Source organism: Miniopterus natalensis, chromosome 12 (assembly GCF_054644295.1).
Source record: "Miniopterus natalensis isolate mMinNat1 chromosome 12, mMinNat1.hap1, whole genome shotgun sequence".
In the NCBI taxonomy this organism is placed as follows: domain Eukaryota; kingdom Metazoa; phylum Chordata; class Mammalia; order Chiroptera; family Miniopteridae; genus Miniopterus; species Miniopterus natalensis.
Window position 1 is genome coordinate 33,464,216 of NC_142092.1, and position 11,056 is coordinate 33,475,271.

At 41.7% G+C, this 11,056-nt stretch overlaps 1 protein-coding gene across 1 annotated transcript in view; it reads right to left on the reverse strand.

The window, feature by feature from the left end:
* Positions 1-9,716, reverse strand: part of DOCK8 (dedicator of cytokinesis 8) — a 142,536-nt gene extending 132,820 nt beyond the window's left edge. Inside the window, exon 1 of the mRNA XM_016214296.2 lies at positions 9,623-9,716. The gene's annotated coding sequence lies outside the window, so the exon portion shown is untranslated. The remainder of the gene's footprint in view (positions 1-9,622) is intronic.
* Positions 9,717-11,056: the final 1,340 nt, after the last annotated feature.

The following is an 11,056-nucleotide window of genomic DNA, read 5'->3' on the forward strand; positions in this document are numbered from 1 at the left end:
GCTGTTTCTCAAAATGAAGCAACAGGGGCCAGCAGGGGCTCAGGGAGCCAGAGATTGGCCAATGCAGGAGCCAGTTGGGGACAGAGCTTGCAAAAAGACACTGTTGACCTCTGCCAGAAGGAACGACAGGCATCATCTATGCATGTAACAAAAAAGCTGCAGACCTACGTAGGACCAACCTCGACAGGGAAAGTGACCTTTCCCCCTCCCTTGCCACAACCCAGCACAGAGTTCAGAGTCAGGAACTGAAATGAGACTTATATTTGAAGTGAAGAAAACTGCATTTTATGGCACACCCAACCCTGTTACTGTAAAGTTTATACCCACTGGACTAACAATCATCAAGCACTTACTATGTGCCAAAAATTGGGCTAGGTCATTATTTACATTATCCCATTTAATTTTCACTAGAACTTTGTAAGGTATACACTTGTATTATCCCCATTTTACAGATGAGGACATTGAAGGCTAGAGGTGGATGTAATAGTTCACTCATGGTTACAAAGCTGGGAAGTAGCCCATCTGGAATTCATACCTAGGCAGGCTCACATTCTTAACCACTATAATTTTCTTTTCTCTTGTGGGCTTTTCAGGAAACATATTTCCAGAAATAATTAAAACACAAGGCAATAGTAAGTGGGTTTGGGAGTCAAAAATATACATTTACCAATACCCACAAGTCCACTCTGAGCTTCTCAAAGTGGCTGCTCAAAGTAATAACAGTAAATTAATTAATTAAAGAAATAATAAACCACTGAATTGGCCATCAGGGACACAGAAGAGTATAGGAAGCTACTCTCATGCTTCTTTCCATGGGTCTTTAGTCAATAGCCATGAGATGGTGCAGTTTGTCACATTCTCACATTTAAACCATTGTCTTTAAAGGGGAAAGCTATGATAAAAAACACAGTCTCACCACTGAACACAAATTGTGTGGCAATGTGCCCAGTGTAATATACACAACTGATCGTAAAGTCATAACCTCTTAAGGTCTGAATATGTTTCAGGACTAAAAATACTGTAAACACAAACCATAATGATAGAATTATTGAGCATGGTTCTAACAATGCACACAACCTGGCATTTAATAGTCTCCTCTACCCTTTCCATACTGAAACTAACAAGGGAGGCAGCTGTTCATTCTAAATGTGATGTAAACTAGTCTTGCTGTTGGCAAGTGTGTGGAGAGCCCAACTACGGTTAACAAGGCCTCCACGTAAGTTGTTCCTCTTGCAAATTCAAATAATAACTGGGAAGCTAAAGAGATTTCTGTTCTCTAAACTATTTGAAGTCATCTCAAGAGTAAGATTTATTGTGAGGCAACTGACACATACATACAAGTACACAGAGTATGTCTATTTAGTAATAAGCAAAGGGAGAATTAATACTGGAGAGTATTACAGTGGTACTGGGGGCTGAAGTTTGGGAATGGAGCCCACGGGTTTATTAAGGTCAGTTCCTAAGGCAGGACTTGGACTCTTGGGGGCTTAAAAGCCAAACATGAAAGTGAACTATTTTGTTTTTTCTGCTATTGAGCTATGTGTGGACTCCCAGTCAGTGGAGACCCAAGATTAGTTTAAATGGTATAATCCAAAGTAATTTCAAAGTCAACTTATACCATGAATTATCACATTGTGTCCATCATTTGTTTAAAAAATATAAGGAAAAAAACCCCAAATAATTAAAATAAAAACAAAACACCTTCTAAAAATTTGTAAAAAGTTAAGAATACAAATTATCTTAAATCAGGCTTTATCTTTGTGATGGCTTTGTGATGTGTCAGCTTGGCTAGGTTGAACTACATTCCCCAGATTCCCTTCCTAGGATGTTCCCAGACAGGGTGAGCTATAAGAGTTTCCTCTTGCCAGAGTTGGAGGACAGAAGGGAGGCTGCAGCTGTTGTAGCATACACACACCTTCTACTGATACACTCAAACATTATTATAGGTGCTGATATGAAGTGATATTACCAAAGTCATTATAGTCCCTAATCAGTTGACTTTGAATTAATCAAAAGGGAGATTATCCTAGGCAGTCTAAATCAATTGGATGCCTTTTCAAAGAGGGTGGAGGCCCTCCCGAAGTTCAGCTCATGCTCTGCAGTTCCACCTTGCTGGTTTTCTTGCCTTCCTGGCTGTTTCAGGGTCTAAGCCAGTCACCATCAGTGGGTAAGCCAATTCCCCGTAATCAATTCTTTAATATGTATACATATGCATCTCCTACTGGTTCTGCAGCTCAAGCTGAACCTGGACTAATACACCCTTCATTCATTCAACAAATACTCACTGGGGCCCTACAGCAGTCCTGCACTAGGCTCAGAGGACACAGTCACTGCCCTGAAGCAATTTTCAACACTTCTCTAGTGAAGACCTTCTAGCTACTTTTTTTCAGAAGCCTGGTCAACAGAATACTAGAAATACATAAAAAGATTTTAAATACCTTAAGAGTTTAAATTATTCACAGCTATTTAAGGAAGTTGAGCGTTTCCTTTTTCCTTAATGCACATCAAAGGCTAGTTCTCCTGACAAGGGTTAAGATTCAGTTTGTTCTAAAAATGAAAATTCCTACAGCATAGTGTAGTATAGATAGCACACTGATAACAGATTAAAATAATAAATCTGGACAATATTTCACAAATAAGAATACTGAAAAACAGAGAGGTTAAATGACTTGACCCAAACCATACAAGCAATCTCAAAGGAACTGGATCCCTTGTTATAGCATTGTGGAGGCTCCATGGTGCTCTGTGTGGAGCTGGAGAGAGGCACGATGCCTTCAGGTGCACCCTCATGAATGTTTACCTCCATGGAAGGTGGCTCCCAAATCTACCTGGCTGTTCATGAGAGACAAGTCTTGTCAAGGTCACCAGAGACCTCCATGTTGCCAAATTCAATGGTGGTTGCTCAATCCTGGTTTATCTACAGTATTGGGCACAGTTAATCACACTCCCTCCTATTTGAAACACTTTCTACAGACGGAGGGCAGCAAACTGTCCTAGTGTGTCCCAGCTTCTGAAAGTCCATGTACCAGGAAACCCTTCAATCCCAAGCAAATTGAGACAGTTGGTCACTCTACCTTTGAGACACCACTTTTTTGAGGTTCTTCTATGGCTATGTAGTGCCCCAGGGTTCAGTCCTAAAACATCCTCTCTTCTCAATCTGCATCCATGCCCAGATGATCTCACTGATTCCCATGGCTTTAAAAACCTATTTTGTTTTTTAGATTACAAATTCATATCTGCAGCCTCAACTTTTGCATTGAAATCCAGGTTGACTTTTCCAATTATACCTCAACATCAACATGTGGTGATCTGATAGGCCTATCAAACATAACAAATGCAAAACGAACTCTTAATTTCCCTGTTAATCTGCTTCCCCATATCTTCCAAGTCTCCACATCTCAATAAGTGGCAATTCTATTCCATGGGCTGTTGAAGGCAAAAGCTTTGGAGTCAACGTTGATTTTTCTTCTTTCTTTCTTACACCTTATGTATTATCCATCAGAAAGTCGTATCCATGTTACTTCTGAGATATATCCAGGATCCAACCACTTCTCACCTTCTCTACTGTCACCACCCTTTACCAAAGCACCACCATTACTTTCCTGACAACTCCACCCAGCCCAGTCTATTCTCCAAGTAGCAGCCATATTGATCCTTATATAAAGAACCCTACAAGCAATCTTGATAAAAATTCCGATCATTCCTGATTAGTACTCAATGCTTCCAATGACTCCATCTCAACCCAGGAAAGTTCTTCTGTGGTCATTGAGGCCTATCACCCAGCCCTGCTTTCTTTATCTCCCCTCCTACTGTCTACTCTGCTCAGCTCACGCTCTGCTTCCTTGCTGTTTCTGGAGCATGCCACATACTCTTGCCTTGGGGACCTGGCTCTTGCTATTCCTTCTGACTGGAATACCTTCAGGTATCTGTCAAGTTCATCCAGAATCCTTTCTAAGTGTCTTCTTTTCAGACAGAGGCCTTCAGAGACTACCCAAATAGCCCCTCTTCTGTGTCACTCTCTACTCCCCTTTCTTGTTTCATTCTTCAAATCATTAATACCCCCTTGATGTAGTCTACATTCACTTCTTTGTCTGTCTCCTATTCTAGAATGTAAGTTCCATGAGGCTAGGCCCTTTGCTGTATTCACTAGCGTATCCACAGCTCCTAGTGCAGCTCCTGTCACAGGGTGAGACTTAATACATATTCCTTGAATGAACGAATGAATGAATGAATGAATGAATGCTTAAGACAATCCTTTCAGCTCTCCACCATATTTAAGTAAACAGATCTGAAGACAGGTTCTCCTGGCTTCAGCAATTTCAAGGTGCTACATGGCTTAGACTAAACAATACTTCCCTGCTTCCACCAATGGCAATCTTCCCCTGATGCCACTGAGTGGAAGATGCAGAAGGGCTATTGTAGGCATCCATCTATTTTTACCAGGATGAATTTGATTCCCTTGCTTCAAGCATTGAGTACCAATCAGGAACAATCAGAAACTCCTGCTCTGCAGGCAGAGCACCATTCTTTCATTCTATCTTCCATGTGAATCTGCATGAAAACTATACTGAGATCTTCATTTTCCATCATGTCCCCTCCATGAAATCACTGAAACCTAAGACCAGCCCAACCCCTTGAAAGATGAAGCATGCAAGAACAATGGCCCAAGAAAAATAAAAGGACCATATTTATCAAGTAATCTAACTTTTGGCTCACCCTCAGCAGTAAAAGAAAAAAAGCACAGAAGCTTAAACACATAACAAAATGAATGCTTTCTCAGGTATGAGACTTTTTTTTACAGAAATGTTACACAGAGGTGGGCAAAAGTAGGTTTAGAGTTGTTAGTACGTGAAACACAGAGTTAATAAAGCTATTGCAATAATCATAACCTGCATGTCTTTTTTGATACGAACAACTGTAGATCTAGTTTTGCCCCCCTCTGCATACAAACATGTAACGTAACCATTGTGTTTGGTACATAGCCAAGCTGTGGCTTTTTACATACTTTTTTTCAGCCAGGGCCATTGTGGTCCAGCTGGTTCATTCCATTTCACTTCAAAACTTTTTTATTCTCATTTTTTAAAAATAGAATTTCCCCCCTATAAAAATGTAGGTTAAGATCATTAACTCCATGTACAGTGTCTCAAATCCTTCTTTAAACCTTAGGGCATGGGTCCCAACCCTTTCTTCTCTTGCATATTTTACTCCCCTTTCTACTTTGACTAATTAAAAAAATGGTTTTAGTGGGGGGAGGGTGGGGAGAGATTAACTTAAGAATTTATATGCATATATGCATAAGCCATGGACACAGACAGCAGTGTGATGAAGGCCTGGGAGGGGGGAGAGGTGCAGGGGGGAGGAGATCAATGGGAGAAAAAGGAGACATCTGTAATACTTTCAACAATAAAGATACATTTTAAAATAAATAAATAATCATTTTAGTATTTTAGAGTTTCATTTTGACAAAGACATCAGATATAGAGTTGTTTCCCTATGGAGGTGGTTGATATCAGAGGGTGTCTGGCCAACCTGTTCACATGGCTGTGGTAATGGACAATGTCAAGGCCAATGAGAGATGCTTCACTCAAGGACACTTTCCCTGGCCCTGGGCACAAAGAACTCTGACAGAAGTGTCAAATAGGCCCAGGATAATTACATCATCATATCTAAGAAACCAACTCCAAATGGTGATTCCTTTTCATATTCAAAAATGCAAAATTTTAAATTACCTTATTTACTTTGAAAATGCTTGCATATACAATCATTACAGCTAACATTTATAATTAGAGTTTAAAAACAAAAACCTGGTCAAACAGAAAAAGAAATCAAACACACCCTTCCTCTCACCTGATTTATCAGATTTATGACAGAAGCCACTATCTTTTTTTCCCCCCCATTGATCCTTAGATAGAGAGGAAGGGAGAGGGAGAGAGGAAAACATCAACACAAGAGCAAAACATCCATTGGCTGCCTCCTGCATGCCTTCCACCAGGGATCAAGCCAGAAATCCAGGCATGTGCCCCGGCTGATGCACAGGATGACTCCCAACCAACTGAGCCACACCAGCCAGGGCAACACTAACCACTATCTTTATGTAAGGATACATCCATAGGGTCAGCATGTGGTCCTTGCCTACCATACTCTCTGAAACCCAGAACTAGGACAATGAAAGAAACGTCACTTTCTTTATGTTCTTCCTCCTGTTTGGGATACTCTGGTATGTAGACCTTTGAACTAGACCACATGTTAAAGTCCCAGGGAACTTCAAAATACCAATGCCCGGGCCCATCCCTTGGAATTTTGATTTAATTGTTCTATGGTGGGCCAGCCTACAGGCGTTTCTAAAGGTCTGGGGGGTTCTGATGGGCAGCCAGGGCTGAGAACCTTCCGCTAAGTCTCCTCAGCCTTCCCCATCAAGCCTTTACCTCCTATGATATCATGGATCTTTCTCTCTTTTGAACACCCACCACACTCAAAGCCAGTATGCATTTCCTATATTATCTCAGATAGATCATAAGGTCCTGCAGAGGTGAAACCATGTCCTATTCATCTTCTTTGACTCTCCCAGTGTCTCCACAGTGCCAAACACATAGACAGTAATATAAGCCACCATTTACATAGCGCCTATTATGTCATTCTGTATTAACACTAATGGCTTTAGTATGCCAGCAGTGCACACGAGGAAACTGAGACCTTCACAGAGGTTAAGTAACTTGCCCCAAATTACATACCTAATAAATGACAGTTATACTTCCCCCCAGATCCATCTGACTCCAAGTTCTTTCCTCTTGCAAAACAACAAACTTATCATTGATTGGGTTTTAAATAACTTTGTTCCAAGTAATAAATTAAACAACCATTTGTATCAGCACCTGGAGTTGCTAAAATGGTGGTTATATAAACAAAAGTAAGAGAAACACAGGCCAAAATGCACTCAGTCTTATTTTCAAATTGTCTAAAATAATACAATGAACAGCCTATGGCTTCTCATTGAAGAGAAGTTCGTTAAAGCTGCTTCAGGTTAAGAGTTTTTAGATGATAAACTACTTCTCTGCCTCGCCAGAGATGAATCTTGCTGAAATGTCCCATTATCTTTCCGTGAAATGAAATCATTCTTTTAAGGGAAAGGGAGACCAACATGTGAGTAGATTTCTGTTGGAGGAACCTTCATTCGAGAAGATACTCAAGGGAAAGAACAGCCACTTCATTCTGATATTATAGGGCGACAAGCAGGTAAACATCAGGGTGATTTCCTAAGCAGGCCATGCTTTTTTTTTTTTTTAAATCAGAATCAAATTCGGGCCTTTTGGCTCCCTCATACTTCCTGCTCTTCAGTCAGTTAACAAGAAGGACCAGGGATAACAGACTGTGCTGAATCTGGAGTCGAGATCTGGAAAAAGATATTCAGAAAACTCAACTGGAATCACCAGGAGTGACATATTTTAAAGGCTATTCATTTGCAGATGGAACAAGGACTGAATTGTGAGAGGTAGGAACACATGACCCTTGTATAGTTAAAGATTTTTGCTACGTCCTTGGCATCTTCTGTTAGAAAACGGGTCGGTCGTTAAGCCACATGTTTACTCGGCGGCCGGGCTAATGAAGTAACTCATCCACATTTACTTTCGCCAAAACCTACTGATGAAGCAGCGTAACTACCCGGAGAACACTTGCAGATGTGAAGCAATTTTTTTCTTTGAGACTTTACATTTAAAAAAGATTTCTCCCGAAGAAATTGAAGGCTGCAGCATTAAAGCGAAGCCGGCCTGCAGAGAAGGGGTTAAAGTGTGCTAGCTAAACTTCCTCAGCGCCTCGCCATAGTGAGGTCCACACTCTCTCCAGACGGCGGCTGCAGGGGGCTGCAGCCTCCACTTACAGAGAAGCGAGGCGCCCAACCCACCTCCCCACCTTGCTTAAAATAGAAAAGTGTATCCAATCACTTTTTATCTGAATTTTGCAAATTTTGGAGTACAACATTAGTCAGAAATTGAATCATAATTTTGAGGGGGGGGGTCAATAAACTATATTAGCACCAAATTAAACCAAAGAGCATTTCTAATGTATCTTGATTCAAAGTTTATCTGATATATCTGAAAGCATGAACATTATGCACCTGCTGCGCTTTTATTATCATCTGCAGCTTTGAAACAGACAGGAAAAGTACAAATAAAAACAGCAGTCCAGCAAGCCACCAAGGTCATAAATAGGTTTGCAGAAGAAATATCATCACAAGTTACCTCTTGCAATACAAGGTGCTATCCACTTTTTAGTAGCACTATTTCATCAGGGACACAACACACAAGTTATCCTACTGAAATAGTCACCAATCGCTCCAGGAAACATACCTTTGAAAGACACAGTTACACGGCGTGTGAATTGTCACAGGCGGCAAGATGGCGGTGACAGGAAACCCAGTGGAAGGTTACAAAATTTCTAAGAGCAGAAGTGGTTTTGAAGTAATAAGTGAGCAACAAAAAATAACCTAACCTCCGCAAGATAACCGCCAGAACAAGCAGAAAAGCAAACTCGGCTGCGCCTGAGGAAGTGAGGACGGTGGAGGCTGTAGCTGTCTCACAAAGGAAGTGAGTACTTACTTCTGGTTTTACAAACCATCTCATTTAAGTGAGATGCATCCTACCGAGCAGGTCTGGCTGGCATTTAGTCGTCAAACAACAGAACACATATATGCACGCTCAACAAGTGGTGTTAAAAATGTAGGTAACCTTCAACAGATGGGGGGGGGGGGATGTTCTGATTTTTTCCAATTAATATTTTAGGGGATTTTTTTCCAATTACAGTTTACTTTCAATATTATTTTTTATTGGTTTCAGGGGTACAGCATAGTGGTTAGGCAATCATATCTTTTTCAAAGCGTGCTCCCTGATATTTTCAGTACCCACCCGGCACCATACATTAGGGGGGTGTATTTTTTAAAATGGGGGGGTTGAACTTTCTGATTCCAATTATATAAAGTTCCAGATAAGGCAACAATGATGACAGAAGTGGGTCAGTGACTGCCTAGGGCTGGGGCTGAGGGCTGGGAGAGGAGACGGACTGCAAAGGGGCACGATGGGATGTTTTAGGTTAGAGACTGTCCTATATCCTGATTGAGTAGAGTTTAAATAACTACAAATCGGTCAAATTCCTCAAACTGTACATCCAAAACGAATGAATTCTATTGTATGGAAATTATACTTCCAAGAAAATGATTTTTAAAAATTAAGGTTGGTAACTTAGCTTTTCAGGTTTTGGAATACACCTCCCCCCCCCCCCCCCCCCCCCCGCGCCAATAAAAACATGTTACAAATGGTAGTAACACTCAGGCTAATCCTCCCTCTCCCTAAAATAGGAATCATACTTTGGGTGAAATCAAGTAGCCTGGAAGTTCATCAAGACCAGGGACTTCAGAACCACAACCTTTGGAGGTCCATTCTGCACCCTAAGCCCTAGTTGAAGGAGGAAGAGAAGGGAAATGTCAGATGTTAAAAATTAGGCACCAGGCTAGGCACTGGTGGCTGGAGGTGCAAAGTAGCCGTGGAAAGGTCTACGGAGAGTCAGGAAGCATTCGCTGGGTACTTCTGCGCTTGACCGTTCTCTAAGCAAAGCTGTAACTCATACTTACTAGTTGAAGAGAGGGGAAGCCAGAAGTACTTATGCTTTGTCGATGGTACTGGCCAAGGTTTGGTGGGAGAGTAAACTGTTTCCTTAGTTCCGCTGAAGAATACCTTGGGTTAAAATAGAAAAATCTAAATGAAGTGATTATTTTTAAAAAATCATCACAGTTATAGATACAATCTTTGATGTCACGTTATAAAGTTTCTGTGTTGGCTGGGCTATTGGCAGAACTGGCTAAAATATCCACAGTGGCCTGTGGGTGGACTTTGTATGATAATATATACCCTTGAGAAGTTCACAGAGGCCAGGGTGCCTGCGATCGCTGCCTCTGCCCAGTCCTGGGAGGATGACAGCATTGAGGAGACGAAAGAGTGTAAAGCCCAAGGGAAAGGTCCAGGGCACTCGGCTCCTTCCCAGGCCATTCAGAGGCATCATCTCTACGTGGGAACATCTATCTCCGGCTAGAGTCCTTTAAACCCTCAGCTGCTGTTTCGATCAGTCATTCTCCTTTCTAGCAGTTAAACCCTTCTGGTCGGCGGCCTGCTATCACAGAAAGTGCTAGAGAACTGTTATATGGACAGTTCTACCTCCCTGAGGCACCTCAGAGGGTATGTGGAATTCCAAGGACTGCCTATTTCCCAAACTGCTCCCAGTGGGAGATCCTTCAAGGCTGATCCATATTGACAATGCTGAGCACTCAGTCGCTGTTGAATCCCTGGCAGCAGGATGGAGCACATGAAAGTTCTCTATCGTCCACTCAACCTGCTGGCGTGAGCCTGCTGACTGAGACGTCGGCTTACGAGCAGGTTGACATTTGGGCGCTCGTTTGTTCCTCCTTTGCTTGGAACTCAGAACACACGTTCTCAGGAAATCAGTTGGTGGTGGTTGGATTCTGAGGCTTTTTTGAGACTCGTTAAACCACAACGAGGCCACCACAGAATATAACTAGAAACTAAGAGATTATTGAGGATTGAATCAGATCATACATTTGAAACATGCTGTTCCTCAAATAGGAATATATAAATTATAAATTTTATCATTTTAAACTATAATATTTGAATATTATAAATAAAGCTTATTATATGTTCTCCACTATAACGTGTGCCAGCACAGGTTTCTGATATTACTAGTGACGTTTCTGACCAGGTCTCCTTGGCTCCCAAACTTGCAATGTGGTTCATCCAGAGAGGCAGGAACCCTATTCTGCTCCCACCTGTGGCATCCATTCTCCCACCTCAAGAGGCCTTCAATTTCCTTTCAGGAGTTGCACACTCATGTTGTACACTGTCTAGTCCTAATCATAAGTGCAAATCAAAGGGGGTGGGCACATCACCCACACAGGACTATGATCTGAATGATGAGTGCAAGAATGGAAGAAAATGGCTGGAGCACATTCATGGCAGTGGTGGCCTCTCTCATGATGATGAGATAAAGTGTGAAA